The sequence below is a fragment of the Macaca nemestrina genome, chromosome X, assembly GCF_043159975.1.
Source record: "Macaca nemestrina isolate mMacNem1 chromosome X, mMacNem.hap1, whole genome shotgun sequence".
NCBI classification, from domain to species: Eukaryota; Metazoa; Chordata; class Mammalia; order Primates; family Cercopithecidae; genus Macaca; species Macaca nemestrina.
This window is the reverse complement of record NC_092145.1, coordinates 51,632,029-51,652,209: the sequence shown is the minus strand read 5'-3', so window position 1 is coordinate 51,652,209 and position 20,181 is coordinate 51,632,029. Positions and strand designations below refer to the sequence as shown.

The following is a 20,181-nucleotide window of genomic DNA, read 5'->3' as shown; positions in this document are numbered from 1 at the left end:
TGTGGTATCACAGGAGAGTTTTTTAAGACTGGATATCTAAGAATGTTTCAGAGGTACCCAATAATAGTGGTAGAATCTCAACTAATGATATTGTTGTTATATTACTCTCATCATCACTATACCTCTACCATACTAATTTCCATAAAATACCCATTTTATCTCCCCACTTCACTGGATAAACTCTAAATTCCTCTGCTTGGGATGTAGGTTCCTCTAAAAAGGTAGCATACCATCTAGCTTTATCATTTATATGCTTCATAACATTGGGCAGCTTGCTTAATTTCTCTGAGACCTAATTTTCTCATCTGTAAATTGAAATGGCCCACAATTACCTTAGCAGAATACAGAAAGATTACCTGGGGCTTCTCTCTGACCTCACTCCTGATAGTCCTTGAAGAAGACCCAGCTTCCATGAGACCTGTTTTTAATTCCTACTGCAGAGAGGTGCTGGAATTTGCCAGTTCTCTGTGTATGCTGAGCAATTAAATGCTGCCTTTTAATCAAATGCTGATTGTATATTTATTTCTTTTTGGTGTTGGAAATACAAAGTAACATCAATAGGTTACATTTCATGAGAACTTGCTAAATTTTGGGAGTTGTATAGACTTTTTTTAAAATTTTTATTCTTTTCTTGAGACAGGGTCTCATTCTGTCACCCAAGCTGGAATGCAGTGACACAATCATGGCTTATTGCAGCCTCAAACTCCTGTGCTCAAGCAATCCTCCTGCCTCAGTTTCCTGAGTAGCTGTGACTAAAAGTGTGCACTACCACATCTGGCTACTTTTTCAATTTTTTGTAGAGACAGTCTCTTGCTATGTTGCCCAGGCTGATCTTGAACTCCTGAGCTCAAGCAATCCTCTTACCTCGACCTCCCAAAGTGCTGGGATTATAGCGGTCAGCCACCGTGTTCAGACTACACATTTATTTTCAATCTAACAAACAGATAATGCTTACACTAGGATTGTTTCCAAGGAACACTTAATATATACTAGAATGTTTCTAAGCACTCCAAAGGTATAAACTCATACAACCCTCAAAATAATCCCACTTACAGGTGGGAAAATTAAGGCACATAAAAGTTAAGTAAGTTGCTCAACATCACTTAGCTGGTAAGTGGTAGAGCTTAGACTTGAAACCAGGGCATATAGCTTTAGATTTTGTGCACCCTGTTACTACACTGTAATGCCCCTCACGTAAGCTTAACAACAACCCAGTGAAGCAGGTACTGTTATTATTCTTATTTTACCCTGAGACTCAGAGAGATTAGATCACTTGCCTAAAGTCACATGGCTAGCAAGTGGTGGGTGAGGTTTGAACCAGGTTTGTCTGATTTTTAGGCATTTTGACAGCATGTTAACTAGTCATTCTTCTAACAGTTTGATCCTTTTTTGCCATATGTGCATATTACCTATACAATTATTTATTTAATAAAGCTATTTTAATTAACTGATTTAAAATAACTTTTTATGTATTTTGTAAGCAATAATATCTATGGTTTCACAGATAACATATTATTGACATATTTTTAATTCACGCTAAACTGCATAAACTGTTTTTAAAAATCTGTGTACCTCCATGGACATAGAATGTGGAATAATAAACATTGGAGACTTGGAATGGTAGGAAGAAAGTGAGGGATCAGAAATTGCTTAATGGGTACAATGTACACTATTTGGGTGATGGTTACACTGAAGGCCCAGACTTCACCACTGTGCAATATATCCATGTAACAAAACTGCACTTGTACCTCTTATATTTACACAAATAAAAATTCTTTACAAATCTGTGTACCACTTAAAACTATCTCATCTACCTGAAGAGGCATGTATACCACATTTTGGGATATATTGCATCATATTGCACTTTTAACCCATAGCCCACCCTTCATCTCCAAAGTTCTGTTCAAACCCCTTTTCCCAGAAATCACATGGGCTATTAGTTTCTCTTTTGGAGTCAAAGAAAGAAAACATCTTTAGTGGAGTACCTAGACTGGTCACAACCCAGTGATTAGGATAATACGTGCATTCCAATGGATGCTGGTGATGTTTTGTGGTTAGAGGTGGGGAAGCAGTGCAGGAGAATCATTCATCATACAAACAGAGCCAATAAAAACATTATTCAAATCTTTACAAATGTTTCACTTGTACTCCAACATGCTACCATCCTAGAAGGCAGCAAAACAGGCTTGGTCCACTCTACTAATTCAAATTATCTGCTTGGCTTTGTAGATCTTTCCAGGACATATATGTACTGCCATGTTCATTGTGCCTTTATTCACAATAGCAACCTCAGTGCTCATAGATGTATGAATTGATAAAAAATTGTGATATCTATATCTGTATATAGACATAGATATATACACACACATTAAGATGTTATTCGACCTTAGAAAAGAAGGCTATAATGCCATTATGACAATATGGATGAACCTGGAGGATAAACCTCCAGGTTTATAAAGTGAAATAAGCCAATCACAGAAGGAAAAATGCTGTATCTCACTTATATGTAAGATCTAAGAAAAAAAGTCAAACACACAGAAATAGAGTAGAAGGGTGGTTAGCAAGGGTGGAGGGGGGTGGCAGGAAATGGGGAGATGTAGATTAAAGAGTGCAAATTTTTAGTTTTGCAGGGTAAATAAATTTAGAGATTTCTACAATAGTAGAGCTGTAGTAATAATATTGTATTGTATGTTAAAAATTTGGTAAGAGAATGGATTGTATGTGCTCTCATCTCACACACACACAGGCACACACACACACGGACAAACACAAAGGTAATAAACTAATAACAAACTAAACTGTGAGACTTCCAGAACTTACTCAAACCAACCAATCAGAGCTCACACACACAAAGGTAAGAGACTAATAACAGACTAAACTGTGAAACTTCCAGAGCTTACTTGAACCAAGCAATCAGAGCTCACTGGCCTCAACCCATCAAGGCTCAACTGTCTCAACTAATCAGGGCTCAGTTCTATCATCCATCAAAACTAAATGAGTTAGAATCCTTCATTTTGCACAAACCTACCTGACAGGGAACCTGGGAAGGAAATTTTGCTATGAAACTTGAATTCTTCCTTTGTTCTTTGGAACACATCTTTATTTTACACCAAAGGCTGTGTCTCTGTGGTTTGCCAACTATACACTGGAACAAAGTTGCTCTCTTACAAATTACTTTACAGATGACTTTTTTTTTTCCAAAATGTCATTTACAGGTTCCTATATCATTATAAAAGGGTTATTTAAATTTATTTGTAAACAGTGAGTGGAAAATTTAAGAAAACTGATGAAATATTGGGCTTTGAAGTAAGTCAACAAATTTCAAGAATAGATTCACAAAGTGTATTTCCTTTCCACAGAGGTAAAATATTAGAAATCAATTTTTTAAAAATGGAAAATCTCCAACTGCTTTGAGATAAAGCATACATGTATATAATAATAAATCAACAAAAAGTACTAGGGCCATGAAGAAAACACAATAGAAATTAGAAAACATTAAAATAAATATTAACATTCAAGTTACTTGAGCAAAAAGCAGTCATCCTAATTTTTTTTAATTGCCTACCTTTCTCCTGTTTTGAATTGATGCAAGAGGCAAGACGCATGTCCTGCTCCCAGCTCTGGATTCATGTCCTTAAATCACCATGATTAAAAACAAGCAAGATGACAGCCATAGTCAAAGACGTGAATCTGTTTTTATTCAACCTCAAGGCTGAATTGCACAAGTAAGATCTTAATGCTTTAGCTCCAGCAACCATCCCACATTCTGGGCCAATGGCTGTGGTTTAGAGGTTGCAGGTCTTTCACTGGCTGTGCTATCGGAGACTGGGACTTGGGCTGTTATCATTGGTACCACCATCCATGCATAATCGCACACCTTAAAGTCTTATTCTAAACCTTGAAAGATTACAGGCTTGAAAAGAGAAGAACTGGATAAACGTGAATGAAATGGAATAGTAATTTGAGACTCTAAAAGCATGAAAAAGAAATGGTTGCTTGAAATAGAAATTGTTTCTTGAAAACTTGATTTATCCTATTTCTGTGTTTCTGTCTTCCTGATACATATAAACTATTACCCTAAGATAAGTTGACAAGTTTGATTACGAATTTCGTGATTCTCATATGTGCTTTTGTACTTTATATTTTGCATATAACGCAAAAAAACACAAAAAACAAAAAACAAAAAACAAAAAAACAAAAAACAAAAAAAACCCCTTTATAAGTGTGGAGGACTGACAGAGAATAAGGTGAATGACTTCATTATGAAAACAATTGTGACCTGACTGATCCTAATAAACGGTGATTTAGAAATATAACTGACAGAAAAGACCATGCATGTAGTAAAGAGATTAAATGAAAAATCACTAAATGGAATGAATTATTTTCCACGGAAAAACTGCACCACATATATAGACTGAAACAGAGTTGATAATGTTTAGTTCTTGAGGAAAGAATGCATGAAAAATCGTCAGGACACCACAGGTCGCCTGCCTCCTTGACAGTCCTCAAATCAAAAGGGCGCCACCCACCCCCACCCTCCAGTAGGTCCCCGCCTTGGCGGGCTACAGTTCTTTCAAACCAAGTGCGGTGACTCTGAAAAGAGCCTTTGGGTTTCGGTGCTCAGGCGCTCCTGAGGCAGCTCACTTGCTCCTGGTGTAGCGGAGCACAGCCTTAGAGCCCCTGGACACGGCATGCTTGTCCATCTCCCACGGGAGCATCAGGTGGTCTGCATCTCGCAGGAGGTGATGGTGGCGCGCTTGGTGGCGATGTGCTCCAAGATGTCGTGAATGAACGAATCTATGATATCCACCGCTTCGCGGGAAAGGCTGAGGCCCTCGTGAACCAGCTTCAGCCCCCGGGGAAAATGGGCGGCGAAGTTGTTCCTGCGGTGGTTGGGGCGGCAGCGCCTGTCCTTCTGCTTGTGGGCCGTCGTGGCATTGGCCGCTTTGGGCTCCTTGGTGCTCACGCTTTCCTCGGAGGTCATCTCAGAGGAAGGCTCAGCCATCTTGGAGTCAGCTGCCAGTGGATAGGAGGAACAGACAATGGCTGTTGATCACCAGAGAGAGGGCTTTTTGTAGTCACCACATGATTGACATCATGGGCCAACTTGAGGTCTGATTGGATGAAGTGACACACAACACAGCGTTCAAGGTGATTGGATGGTCCTGTTGCTTGGCATCTTATCAACCAGTCACAGAGGGTGTTGGCCGTCCTAAACACCCGCCTACTTGCCTCTCTCAGAAAAAGTTACACAGATAGATGCCCCACAGGGCAGAAAGCTCATCCGCCCCCCACCTCAGCTGATCCATGTCGCACCATGAGCACTTTGAAGGGTGTCACTGAAAACTCCCAAAGAGGCAATTTCATCTCGTGCTCCTTGAAGAGAGCCTGACCTCCAGAGCCCAAGTCCATTATGCCAGAGGAATGACTGTGGCCCCGTGTGGACCATTTCTCACCCATCTCAGAATCTACTGTTATCCTGGGCTAAGCCACCCTGGCTTGAGCAGGATCTCCCTGACATGGCAGCCAAAGGCTCCTGGGCATAAAAGGACCCAGCTGTTTGGTTCTTGTCCTCAGTTCTGATCAACCCCTTCAGTGAATGGGGATAAGGAACAATGACAAAGCCACAGTCTCCAAGCAGACAACACAAAAAGAAAGGAGCTTTGATTTAAAAAATATATACAAATACTCAACATTTACCAAGATTAAAACTGCATTCTTAACAATACTTAGATACTTTTTTAAAAAAAGGTTTAAATGTTAGAATCTGCAAATAGACATAACAGCTACAGTATTTTTAAAATTCCTAAATTCTTAAAAAAATTGATTCTCAAGGCAACCTTCTTAGGGAGGAAAAATGTATCCATAAAATGCAAACATTTCAACATTCAAAGGATTTATTATATTACATGCAAAACATTTCCCAAACATGTCTACCTCAGAATAAGTTGTAGCAATTGAACCAAAGACAGGACTTACGAACTTGAGTATTAAGTGTAGTGGAAGTAATTGAGCACACCAATGACGTGCCATTCAAAATGGCCAGTCTTGGCAAGGTTACTCCCTGTCAGACCGTTCAGGTAAAGCAAATCCTCCTGGCAATACAATGAAGTTAGTAAAATGGTCCTAGATTATGATGGGGGAAAAAAGTCTTTTTTACCTAAAAAGGTATACTATGGTAAGAAAACCAGTGAGGTAAGCACACACACATGAAATTCTAAACAGTCCTTTCTAAAAATTGGGGTACACAAATCCTACTTGAAATTGTAGCAACCAAATCCTGCTCTTGATTGGATGGAGGAGGCAAGGGGCATGTCCATATATTCCCTGAATTAATATTCTCAAATCGTCATCATTAAAACATGTAAGCAAACAAACAAATAGCATACAAACACACCAATTTCCTCCTCTACATCCAGCAGGAACAGCCCAGAAAGGCTCTGGTTGGTTCATTCTGTGTCTTGAACTATTTTGTGTCACTATAACAGAATTCCCGAGGCTAGGTAATTTATAAGGAAAAGCAGTTTATTTAGTGGATGGTTCTGTAGGCTGGGAAACACTGGGACATGACCCTGGCTCCTGTGAGGGCTTCCGTGCTGCCTCATAATATAGCAGATAAGATCAAACGGGAAGAGGACAGGTGTAAAGAGAACCCAAGAGATGTCCTGGCTTTGTAACAACCCTCTCTAGAGGGGAGGAAACTAACGCATTGCCGAGAGAATGAATCCAGTCTCTCCAGAGTGAGAGCTAAGTCACTACTGGAAGAATGGCACCAAGCCAGTCATGAGAGATCTGCCCCTCATGATCTGCCCACATCAGGTGCATTGGGGATCACACTTCAACATGTTTTTGGGTGGGGACAAACAAATCATATCCAAACCGAGGCATCCTGAGTCGCCTCCGTACACTTTTGGCCAGTGACTGTGGCTCAGAGACTGTAATTCTGTCATTGGTTGAGCCAGTGGAGACAGGAGTGTGAACAAAAGTTCTCTGAAAAGGAATTTGGAGGACAGAGCACTTGTGCCAGTGAATACTTGGCAATCCTGGGAGAGGCTGTCTTGGGTGTGAAACCAATTGCATTGAAGGGAGTGGTAGGGTTTAACAGTGAGTGGTAGGGTTTAAAGTTCGTTCCCTCTGAACTCCTTAATAAAGCCCACTTATGCAAACGAAGGATTGAAATCACTGAGTTCTGATAGGCCTGCACAGCTGAGCTCTGATTGGTCAATGACACTGATCCCTGATTTGTTGATAGAGCCTAGCTCTGATTGGCTGGTTCTGGTGTGCTCTGGAAACCTCAAAGTTGAACAGAGGTGTGAGTTTTCTGGGAACTCAGGGTACATGTGTGACCTCTAGTCAGCAAATGGCCGCTTGGCTCCATTTGAATTTAGGCCCAGTTAGCCACTTGTGATCCATCTTAAAGGATTGGTTCTTTGACATTCAAATATGTGTCCAGAGGCGTGAGCTGCTGTCATTGGATTCTTCCATCATCTGAGTGATGCAGAGTAGCTTTATTTAGTCTTATCTAGTTTCTTTAGTCACCAAAATAAGCTTTGTCAGTATGAGAATGGTTCTGCACATTCTCTGATCTTTTTGTTACTCATGTTTGCTAATGTAGCCCATTACCATTCCTTCTTGCATCTCAGATTATCTTTTTGTGATCACTTTCCATCTGCCTAAAGTATGTTCTTCCTGCGTTCTTTGAAGGTGAAGTTCACTGGTGTAAACACTGCTACTTTTCTAGTTAGAAATGTCTTTTCAGATTGGGATCCACAGGAAGCAGACTCTGAGATGGATTTTAGTGTGCATGACATGTACTTAGAATTAATCCCTGAGGAATGGAAGGGAGGGAAGCAGGAGTGGGCACAGAGAGAAGTGCACCCATACTGCAGGCCCAACCAAAGCCTCTTTGGATCCCAAGGGGAGTTTTGAAGGTAAATGGCCAATCAGAATTATTCCACCTTGGGCAGAGCAAGCCAGATGTTTGTGCCTCCTCTTGAATCAGTCCTTGGATGTGGTTAATCTCTGTAAGTGCGTGACCTTGGGCAAGGCAGCTCCTGCAGCTCGGGTCATACCTGAAAGAACTGATGGCTGATGACTGGCATCCGACTGCTGTCCCAGCAGCTGAAGCAGCAAATCTGTCCTTGAAGGGGGTTCGGGGTGGTCTACCTGCATGTCTGTCACAGCTTACTTCTTAAACGATGTTTGGCTAGGAATGCAACTCTAGCATGACAGCTATTTTTTCCTCAGTGCTTCCTTTTGGCCTCCATTTGTTGATGTATAGATGTCTGCTGTCTAATTTGTACTCCTTTATAGGCAATGTATCTATTTTATGCTATTATGATCTTTGTTTATCATTATGCTGTAGCTTTACTATGATGTGTCCAGGTGTGCTTCCTAAGTTTAGTGAATCATTTATCTCCCTAATTTTGGAAACTTACCGGCCATTTATTTACCAGTTTCATTTCTATATTTCAGGAATCCTACTTGGATACACTTTGAAACAAGAGCAAACCGAAACACAATATACTTCAAATAGTTTGTTGAATATACAAACTATGATAGTTCAAATCTGAACACTGGTACTTTTCCTCTTGAATTTCAACCAAGTAAAAAAGAAAAGAAAGAAAACTCCAGGTATTAGAGCTACCTGACAAAAACTCATGCTGAACCTGATCTTCCAAGTGACAGTAGAACTGAAACGGATGTGTCTGCACAGATGCCAGGGCTGTGTGGGTGGCACAAGTATGATATAGCAAAAGAACAGGAACCAACGGTCAATTTGTCCACAATTAGGGAGCTAATTGACTTTACCACATAAAATGTTTCATGTGAATTCTACAACAATACTGTGTTATGTACAAAATTAAAATTTTTTTTGTTTTAATGGAAAAGCTTTACACAAACAAGCCATTAGCTCATTTCAAGAAAAAAAAAACCCTAAAAATTAGTTTAAGGTCTTCGTTTTAAATCAGCTTAAGTTATATGATATATATATATATTTTCATATGCAGTAGATCTTTTCTTCTTTCTTTCTTTCTCTTTCTTCTCTCTCTCTCTCTTTCTTTCTTTCTTTTTCTTTCTTTCTTTCTTTTTCTTTCTTTCTTTCATCTTTCTCTTTTGTGCTTTTCACTTTCTGACGCTTTTGGATCCATTCTTCAGTTCACATTCTAAAATACTTGTATTGGGTGAAAATGCATAGTACAAAAGTTGGTAATTTCCATCCATTATCTTTGTGGCCTATAAAACTGGAAATCGATGAAGAAAAAAACCCTGCTGATCAAGTTTGAACCCTCCTACAGAAAGGATCTGAACAACTGGGTGGCAGAAGAAATTCTAGCAATTAAGCATGTGGAACACCCTTAGAGAGACAGCCTGGACCTGCGTGGAGGAGTGCATTACCCCAACATCAGCTTTGAGATGATGGAGCTGGATTTTGGCTGCATCCTGAATGATACTGAGGTCATTCGCTAGGTTACCATCACCAACTGCAGCCCCTTGGTTGTGAAGTTCCGCTGGTTCTTCTTGGTGAATTACGAGGAAAATCAGATAATGTAGCACCGGCATAGAACTCCCACAGAACTCTGCTGTTCATTTATTTTCTCTTTCAGGCTTTTCACTAGGTTTTCTGTATTCTGTGTACTCATCATTCATGAATATTTTCATTTTTGACAACTAATTACTGAGGGAATTAATAAGGGGCTTAAAATCATGACTCATTCTAGGTTTCCTAGATAAAGCATCTTTGAAAGTCCCAATCACCACTGAATTAAGAAAACAATATCCATAAGCCCATTTTAATTTTGAATCTAGTGGTAAGATCATTAAAATTTCATCACTAAAAATTAAAGTATTTGTAGAGTTTTTTAAAAAACACCTGTATTAGCAGAGTATTCACATAGCACAAGTTAAGTGAGTAGTGTGAGAACACAGTAATACTTGCTAACATGCATATACAATGCATTAAAAGTTGCTATATGTAACAATGAGATCACCCATCCCAACCCCTCCTCACTGAAAACTGTATAACCTCTTGCAGAATGTCAGTGTTTCAAATCTTAGCATAACTTGAGATAGTAGCGTGCTGCCTGGTCCCTTTCAATCCTTTTTCCTATTGACGGGTTCAGTTGTTTTCCTACTGTAAGAGGGAGGTTTCTGTCAGCATCTCAATGCGTTTAGTTCATTTCTCACTGACACATGGGATAGGGAATTTATTTCCAGTAAGTTTCATTGTTTTCTTATGTGCATTAAAATGTTTTAAAGTCTTCTTTGACGTTTCTCGATGACTTCCCTTGCAAGTGTTTATGTCAGTACTACCACTCACAGTCTGAAGTCCATGGTGGGGCTGCCATTTTATTTTTCACATGTCAATAGTCTTTCTGTTCTTATAGTTAGTTAATCGAAGGGCAATAGCAGAAGGCTCACTGACAACCGCTACTTGGGTCACTGTCTTGTGTCATCTGCTGGTTTCTCTTCTACCAGCTGCAGTCTCCACATCATCTTTCTACTGGTTTTCCACTGCTTCTGATTTAACCTTTTATGACTGCACTGATAACTTCAAGAAGAGTCTGGCCAGATGCCTGTTGAGTAGGCAGTGATAGTCCCATTAAAGGTGTACCATGCACTATTGAAACAGTGGTAAGTGCTCTCACAGCCAGGGGGTTTCCAACGATGTTAATGACTTAGTCAGTCAGAATTGACTTCATCTGCTACTTACACTGTGCAGACTTGGATGTGTAGCAGGGATGGTAATGAGTTTGGCAGACTGGATGGTGATTTCGTCTCTGTTTTCAGTAGAAGCTGGCATCCCAGTAGGGTTTGCCTGAATGATTACCTTTGGTGAGGCTGCTTCTGTTGGACTAGTGGTGGTTATTAATGGTGCACCGACAATAACTGACTCAACTGTCATAGTTGAAATTTTCTGATGTCATGACTGCAGGTACTTGCATTGCCCCACGTACTGTCCTTGGAGCTGCTGCTGTTGCTGACACAGATTTGGTAGTAGTAGGAGACCTGGAGGAAGCATGGTGACCAGGGGAAATGATATTCACAACTCCAGGTACAACCTTCTCTGCTCTGGAGCAGTTTATAGGAGATGAGTTATTTCCACCAAGGACAGAAGTTGCTGCTTTCAGGACACTCTCTGCAGACAGTGACACTCATTCTAATGACTTGCATCAGAAGCTGCTGCTAAACCTTCATTACAAGTCTGGCATTTGTCATCATCTATGACCAATCTGTTTGAGGGCATATCCTTGCACTGATATACAAGCCTCTGTCCTTCAGCCTTTTCAAAAATTTCCCTACAGTAATAAGATCTAAAAGCACATCCCTTGGCTTCATAATTCATGTCTGGCTTGTTCTTACACTTTTTCCAAAGCTTACAGATAGTGTTTGAATACAGAGGCTTAAATATGGCTTTTTCTCCCTAAGCCCATGTAATATACCTGGACAAATATTTTTCAACATTGAGGCTTTGCCAGAGCATACCAGAACCATACAATCAGAGCTAGGGTCTATCAACCAATCAGGGCTCAGTGGCATTGGCCAATTAGAGCTCAGCAATTTCAATCCTTCGTTTGCATAAATGGGCTTTATTAGGAAGTTCGGAGGGAAAGTTTACTATTAAACCCGACCACTCTCTTCAGTGTAATTGGTTTCATATCCAAGGCAGCCTCTCCAGGGATTGCCAAGTGTTCACTGGCACAACAAGAGCTCTGTCCTCCAAATTCCTTTTCAGGGAACTTTTGTTCACACGCCTGTCTCCACTGGCTCAGCCAATGACGGAACTACAGTCTCTGAGCCAGAGTCACTGGCCAAAAGTGACTTCCAATTTGGAGCCGGGGGTGGGGGCAGGTGGCGTGTGGTGTCCTACCCATTTTTTGTGCATTCTTTTCCGTGAACCAAACATTGTCAGCTCTCATATATCTATAGCGCAGTTTGCTCCGAGAGAACGTGGTGGATTTTCCACAGTCGTGGAGCATATCTTCAGTTTTCTAAACGGTCACTTTTATTAGTTATTTTTCTAGGTTCTCGTTTATGGGAACGTTTTCGTTTTACTCATAGTTTCCTTTTTCACTCTCATGCTCTCTCGCGTGTACAGTGGGATTTTCCTGACTTTCATTGTGTGTGATATGGCAACAGATCACGTCCAGAAGCAGTTACAAGAATCCAGCTGACTTTTCCTAGGTAAGAAGTCTAGGGGATTTTCAATTATCTAAAAGAAAGTCGATCACCACTCTACGGCTTTAGAAAAAATATTTTTTCATGTGCGTTTGTAATTTATGTTAACATGAGGTGATAGGTTTTGTTTGTTTGTTTGTTTGTTTGAGATGGAGTCTCGCCTTGTCACCCAGGCTGGAGTGCAGAGGCGTGATCTCGGCTCACTGCAACCTCACCCTCTCGGGTTCACCCCATTCTCCTGCCCCAGCCTCCCGAGTAGCTGGAACTACAGGCGCCTGCCACAACGCCTGGCTAATTCTTCGTGTTTTTAGTAGAAACGGGGTTTCACCCTGTTAGCCAGGAAGGTCTCGATCTCCTGACCTCGTGATTCACCCGCCTCGGCCTCCCAAAATGCTGGGATTACAGGCTTGAGCCGCCGCGCTCAGTTGTGATAGGTTTTTAAGTACTACTTTAAAGTGGATTTTAAGATAAATTCATCAAAATTTCTGTTCTAATAATTTTGAAGTAAATATTGGCAGATAAAACTTACAGAAAAGATTTTGGGGTTCCTACTAATTTTTAGAAGTGTAAAGCTATTCTGAGAAAAACTGTTCTAGATATTTAATCATTTGCAAGATAATCAGATCAGTTGAAAACACTTAGCCCCCTTTTCCGTGGTTAAGCCTTTTGAAAAGTCCAATGCCCAGTATTCATCAAGACTTTGAAATCATACTGCTGATAGAAAGCTTTTTTGTCACCTTCTTGACCCTCATAGGAATGACAGTAGCATTTCATCCTCAAACATGGTGTTGGGCTTTTGTTTGAGGTCAGTAGCATCTTTTCTTTTCTAGGCATTTTAGGTAAAGTAAGAGATACCAAATATTCACACATGCCATTTTAGCAACCTTTGAGATTTACATTTTAAAAAATATTTCTTGGTTTATTCATATAAATCATGTTTATAGATTTTCTAATATTAAATCATACTAGCTTTCTGGGAAAGAAATTCCTTCCTGTGGGTGGCTTCCCTGGATATTAATTAGGTTCCTTCCTATGCCTCGTCATGGTGAAATTCTTGACTGTGCACGGTCACCAAGTGGTTAAGCTCGGGTTTCTCATGACTTTCATACCCTTGGCCACTTGCTTCCTTCAAAAGTCCCCAAGGCACCACTGTGTCCTGGGGGACTTCAGGTTCCCAGAAGCAGCCTGGATGCAAGGCTCAGATGGGCTCCCTCTGCAGCAAGAACCTGGGCTGTGGTGTGGGACAAAACAGGGGCTAGGGAAGTGCGCTGGACCCCTCGAAGAGCCGTTCCTCCACCTGTTTTTGTCTGAGTCTCCAGCTCTCCACACCGCTCACATTTCAGGCACAGTTGTGCTGAGAGAGCAGGCTGTACTCAACCCTGCCCACCCTCAACTATGGCAAGCTATGCATTCCAGGCATTCTTCCACCCCTGGAAGATACAACCACAAATTTGGCCCGCTAACTTTTTTAAGGTTTTAGATTCTCAGCTATCTACACACAATGGCCAAAAAGCCTCACGTGCTCCCGTGGCAGATGGAAGACAGGAAATCAAAAGATATCCAGGGATGGGAAAAGGGTCAATAAGAAATTGGTACTCACCAAAAGTCACACAAACATTAAACCATGAAGAGATGGTTTCCTGATCAGGAATGCAACCCATGATGTAGAGGTGAAAGCTCAGAATTTGAACTCAAAGGCCGCAAGGTGAAGTGGCCTTTGTTTTTATTCTCACAGGGGCAGTTTGAGCAGACACAGGAATTTAACTTTCTTTAGGTCAGATTTTTTGCTCTTTACTTTCGTCAAGAAGAGTTTTAAGGCTAGCTGTCACACCATTATGTGTCTTTTTGTACATTTAACCTTTTAATACTTTTAATAAAATTGAGGAGGTTAATTTAAGGGATCGATCTTTTGGCCATTGGCAATTATAATTTTTAATAGTGTACTGAATTTCAATAGTGACTGGATGCAATAGGCCCTTCAGAGAAGAAGTAATCCCAAAGATTCCCCCTGTTCCCAGACATAGGCTAAGACAATAAATGACTCCTGGGATTGCTGTTTACCAGCATTCACTAGCTAGACCAGCAGTCCCCAACCTTTCTGGCAGTGTCTTGGAAGACAATTTTTCCACGGACCGGCATTGGGAGGACCGTATTGGGATGATTCAAGGGCATTATATTAATTGCGCACTTTATTTCTATTATTATAACATTGTAATATATATTGAAATAATTATACAACTAACCATAATGTGGAATCAGTGGGAGCCCTGAGCTTGTTTTCCTGCAACTAGATGGTCTCATCTCAGAGTGATGGGAGAGGGTGACATATCATCAGGCATTAGATTCCCAAAAGGAGTGTGCAACTGAAGATCCCTCGCACGTGCAGTTCACCATAGGGTTCTCGCTCCTATGAGACTCTAATGCTGCTGACTTGAGAGGAGGCGGAGCTAAGGCGGTAATGCCAGTAGTGGGAAGTGCATGTAAATATAGATGAAGCTTCTGCTGCTCGCTGATGCTCACCTCCTGCTGAAATAGCCCAGTTCCTAACAGGCCACAGACCTGTACCGATACCTGGATTATGGGTTGGTGATCCTTGCTTGAGGCAATAAAGTTTGAGATCACAAAAGCCCCTTATGGACGGGACTTCTTACGACAAATCCTGCCGAGAGCTTGGCACATTTGGAACAAAATAAAATCTCTCCACTTCCCAGCGAAGAGATTTGTTAGACCAGACGCCTGCTGTGACCCAAAAATCACTTCCCCTGGATGGTGGCAAGCAAGAGAGAGTGCTTCCTCTTGCTCACAAATCAAGCTCTCAAGAACACAGATCAAGACGAGAGGGAACTTTATCCTGTAACCCTCTCTATGAACAACACAGAAAGACAAAGTCAAAGGAATACACTGTTTCTGGCATGAAAGGGATCAAAAATATGAATATTCATACCACAAAGTAGTGTAAGGTGTACCAGATTCGCTACAGCTAGACTAGTCACACAAAAATCTTTTTCTCCTAGGCATGAAACCTTGTAGAGGAGACAAACAGAGAGATTTGTTTTGTACCATCTGTCCAACTGGGTTGTACACAGAGAGAACCTGGGGGCCTGACTGGTAAGAAATTCTTGCCCTTTTGCCAGCTTGTCAAATGACTGCATTCCCTTAACTGCAGTTTCCAGAAGAGTGGAGTGGCTTTGGTGACCCTTCTTGCTATACCAAATTGTGTGAAGGTTTGCTAAGAAATCAACTCACGAAAGGCAGATTAACAAGAGAAAAAGCATACAAGGCCGGGCGCGGTGGCTCACGCCTGTAATCCCAGCACTTTGAGAGGCCGAGGCGGGCGGATCATGAGGTCAGGAGATCAAGACCATCCTGGCTAACATGGTGAAACCCCGTCTCCACTAAAAATACAAAAAATTAGCCAGGCATGGTGGCGGGCACCTGTCGTCCCAGCTACTTGGGAGACTGAGGCAGGAGAATGGTGTGAACCCGGGAGGCGGAGGTTGCAGTGAGCTGACATCGTGCCACTGCACTCCAGCCTGGGTGACAGAGTGAGACTCTGTCTAAAAAACAAAACAAAACAAAACAAAACAAAACCGTATGAATTTATTTAACATATATACACTGCAGCCTTTGGAACAAAGGCAGAAAGGTACAGGGTAAATTGTCTATTTATATGCTCAGGTTCAGCAAAGTATGGGCAGCCCTGTAGAAATATGATGGTACAAAAAGGCTATGACCTAATGCTAATCCGGCAGGGCTTGTTTGTCTAGACTGTGCTTGGCTTTGGTGAACACACATTTCTTCCTCCTGGGTATAAGGCAGGACCCTCTCTGTAATGGGGTCTTGTGACCTGCAGTCAGACAAGGTAGGTCAGATAATTTCTTCATGGCCAGTTTTACCCAAAAAAGGTGGAGGAAAGTATTTTTAGGCTTTGTTACTATCTTTAGAAAAAAAGGCTTCTGGTTTCTAGGACCCACCTTGGGGAGGAGGGATTCTGGTCTGTTACAGTTGGCTCTCCGGGAAGAATGGGGCTGAGAGACAGGGGGACCTAGGACCTCAGGAACATCTTTTTCATCTGAGACTACTTCTGGGGCCTTTATTTTGGGGTATTGTGCTCTAAGCCCCAACACTAGAAATCAGCTGCATGTGAAAGTTCATCACTTACAATTTTTACTTTCCTCAAAAACGCTAAGAAAACAATAAAGACCAATCCTTTGCCACTGTAAAACTAGGATTGCCTTTCCTCAAGCTTCCAGTAACATCTTCCTAGTTTCCGTCTGATAACTCACCACAAGCACCTTTAACACTCATAGTTCTAGCAACATATCCGTGATCATGATATATGTATTCTCTAAGTCAGAGATCCTTTCTCTGCAGCGAAGAATTCTTCTCTTAACCCTCACTTGAATGGCATTTGGTGTCCATATTTCCCCCAGCTGTCTCCTAAAGGCCCTCTAGGCTTCTTCTGCCATGCATGTCAAAATGCTTCCAGTCTGTATCCATTATCTAGTTCCAAAGCTGCTTCCACTCTTTCAGGTGTTAGCTATCAGATCTGCTTGGCAACAGAATCCCTATTAAGTTTGCTCTGTTAGCCTGACAATGTACCACAGACCTGGGTGGCTTAAACAGTAGACATTAATTGTTCACAGTTCTGGAGGCTGGAAGTCCAGATCAGAGCATCAGCCGGATTGTTTCCTTCTGAGTAGTGAGAGGGAAGGATCTTTTCCATGGATTTTTCCTCAGTTTGTGGATGGCCCACTTCTCTGTATGCTACTTCACATTTTCTTCCCTGTATGCATGTTTCTTTGTCTGAATTTCCCCTTTTGATAGGCACAATGCATGCTAGCCGTTTCGGGTTAGAGCCCACCCTAATGAATGTAATTTAACTTCAGTATCCCAGTAAAGAATCCATCTTCAAGTAGGAGAGAGATGAGGGGTCAGGAGTCCAATAGAATGTATTTGGTGTTTTTTTGGGGGGTTGGGAGACACAACTGAACCCATAGGACATAGAAATCCTGAGTTGTAGGTGGGAATATCTCCTGCCTCTTCCATTATGTTAAGAAAACACTGGTGACTTATGAAGGGAAATAAGGTAACTCCTACCCATCTTTTTTCAAGACTACTTGAATGTTGGGTAATTTTATACACACATATACGCGCGCACACACACACACATACACACACACACACATATAAAAATATATATATAAATGTATATATATAAATATAAATAAATAAATATATATATATATATATATATATATATATATATATATAATCTGGTTTATTCCATTAAATTATCTCGGTATAATGAGAGTGAAAAAGCTAACGGACATTGTTAGAGATAGAATGTTGATCTGACTAATCCTTATAAAGGGAAACCTAGGAATATAAGAGACAGAAATGACCATGTAGTAAAGGGATTAAATGGAAAATTATTAAATGAAAATCATTGCTGTCCTTGAAGCAAGTTGAGCTATAGATATATTAGAGTTGACAATGTTTAGTTCTCGGAAAAAGGAAGCATGAAAAATCGTCAGGACGCCATGGGCCACCTGCCCCTCCCCTTTATTACCTCCCCCCGCACGAGGTAATAAGAACCCATTAATCTCATGACCTCAGGTCTCAATCACACCCCTTTGTCAAAGTTTATCCCCGTTATTTCTCTGATTCTTACATGAACTCGGAAACTAGCGTTCGCCTTTATTTTACTTGCAGCCTCTCAACAGGTGCCTGCCGTGAGAAAATTAGCCTCTGGGGTAGAGTCGACTTTTGTCCACTGGGGGTCGCAGATCCCAATCCTCAGGGCCTCAAGACTGTGACGCGAAGGAACGAAAGGAAGGATTGGAAGCAGCCTCCTCTGAAAATCCGATACCTCCCCTCCACCGCTTCCACTGTCGCCAGGCGGAAAATTCCCTCTCCCATCTTCTGAACGCAAGCCATAGTGCCTCCTGCACCCCCCTTAACCCCCTTACATTTCCTCCGGGAGACCCTCACCCTACCAGCTCTGCAATCCGCCGCACAGAACTCAAGTTCGGATTTGGCTTTGATGACCTGCCAGGGAGAAAGGGACTAGAAGTTGGATAACCTCCCACCCCCATATTTCTTCCCAGGAAGAGATAAGGAGATGCAAAAGGGGTTCAAGACAGCTTGCGATCTTCTCCTCCCGCCCCTTGCCACCTCCCGGAACACCTGCCCTCCTGCCCAACAACACTCCCGCCCACTTCAGTCCAGGCAAATCCTAAATCCTACCCAGTCGGTAGCATCCAGATGAGCCACAACTCCTTCCTCAGCGCAACCAGGCCGTGGGAGTGCTCCATCCCCTACCTCGCAGTTACTGATTCTCCAAGCCCGGCGCCGCCCAGTCCTGGAGGGGCTTCCCCCACGCCTCTCCGCGCCGGGCAATCGCGCGCTCTTTCTTTACCTGCGCTCCATTGTTGGGCAGCTTATGCTCCCGCGTGGACAGCTCTGTTTCGCCTTCCGGTCCCCGTAGCTCTGCTGGGGAACAGGATCGCTGGGGCCTCCTGGGCCGATAAACGACCCGGGGCTGCCCGGCCCAGCGAATGTTTCGCACGACCGCCCAGTGACAGGTAGCCGAGTCGAGGCAGCGCGGTTCCCAAGGCAGCCACGGCTGCGCCCACCCTCCAGTTCGGAACTCGGGGCAGTCGCGGTTGCTTTCAGTCTCTGCCAGTTGAGACAAAAGAGCGTGACAAGACGCGCGACGCGGCCAATCACCGGGGCGAGGGTGCTGCCTCCCCGCGCAGCCTCTGGCCCCGAAGCTACTGCTAGCAAGACTCGAGAGCTGGCGGGCGGGGGCTGAAGCCGACAGGCGCGGAAGCCGGCGCGGCGTCAAGTGGAGCTCCGACGCACGGACCAGGCCCATTTCCCTTTCATCTGTGAGTTTGCTGCTACCCCATCGCTTCCCTTCTCCCCATCCCCTTCCGCCTCGGCTCTGCTCCGGGCTTTGAGACCGGATACCTTAAACACGAGGTGGGACAGAAACCAAGTGAACAATGAGAGTTCCTCACCTTTGTATAGGGGGAAGGGGGAAACAGCATTTACTGAGTGCTTTCTGTGTGCGGATGCGCCTGCACGGACGTCTCCTTTCTTATCAGCAGCCGTGTGAAGGAGGTAGCAGCGTACCCATTTAACAGGAAAGGACTGAAGCACCCAGGCAGTACAGTTAGGAAGTGCAGAGCTAAGAGCTCACACCCAAGTCGACATATCTGGCTTCAAAGGCTGGCCCTTGCCAACACTCCTCTATTCTGTTAGATTAAGGGATAGTGGAGAAAAACCAAAGCCAGGATGGGAGGACCAACTTGGGACTGCATACAATTAGTGAGCAAGAACCGTTATCTCCATTTCACAGATGAAGAAACTGAGCCAAAGACAGAGAGGTTAAGCGTCTTGCACTGTATCCTGCAGCAAAGAAGTTACAGCATCCAACTTAGCACCTGTATGTTGATCTCTAGATGCTAATTCTTTGCCCTGCAGGGTTGTCTGAAGAGCATTTTTGCACAGGTAGTCTCAAACCATCTCAACAGCAGTCTCGATGTGATGATAGTGCTGAGGGAGGGGGTGAGGAGGTAGTGGGGACAGGGCTGAGGGAAGATGAAGGCAACCTTTATGGTGCCCATTGCACAGAAGAGGAAACTCTTCTTGGCACTCTTCTTTCCTTAGTTTTTTTTTTTTAAATACTTTTTTTATACTACAAAAGCTGCCTGTTTTATAAAAGCAACATAATTTCGACAGCTCTTTGTGACCCCAAGGGAGGCAAGGCTCAGAGAGGTAAAATGATTTGTCTGAAATTATAAGGTGAAGTAAAAATTTGGACCGAATCTCTGAATCCAGAACTCATACTATTAACTAAAGTATGAGTACAAGGTGGGCTGCCTCAGAATCATTTTGGAGAGCTTGTTATAAATGCAGATTATTGGGCCTTACCCCTGGGGGATTTTGATGTACTAGGACTAGGCATGAAGAGTGTGATTGTAGTTTTAACCA

At 42.5% G+C, this 20,181-nt stretch overlaps 2 protein-coding genes and 1 pseudogene across 6 annotated transcripts in view; 1 reads left to right on the top strand and 2 right to left on the bottom strand.

Annotated features, from left to right (window-relative positions):
- Positions 1–18,897, bottom strand: part of LOC105499752 (RAB9B, member RAS oncogene family) — an 85,545-nt gene extending 66,648 nt beyond the window's left edge. For 3 of the 5 annotated variants that reach the window (XM_071088409.1, XM_071088411.1, XM_071088413.1), the window contains exon 1: positions 18,602–18,897. The gene's annotated coding sequence lies outside the window, so the exon portion shown is untranslated. Of the gene's footprint in view, positions 1–17,854 lie in introns of all 5 variants that reach the window. The other 2 variants (XM_071088412.1, XM_071088410.1) reach the window with 2 other exon arrangements.
- On the bottom strand, positions 9,657–19,060 carry LOC105499799 (ETS-related transcription factor Elf-2 pseudogene; annotated as a pseudogene).
- Positions 18,928–20,181, top strand: part of LOC105499750 (thymosin beta-15A) — a 42,945-nt gene continuing 41,691 nt past the window's right edge. The window contains exon 1 of the mRNA XM_071088414.1: positions 18,928–19,073. The gene's annotated coding sequence lies outside the window, so the exon portion shown is untranslated. The remainder of the gene's footprint in view (positions 19,074–20,181) is intronic.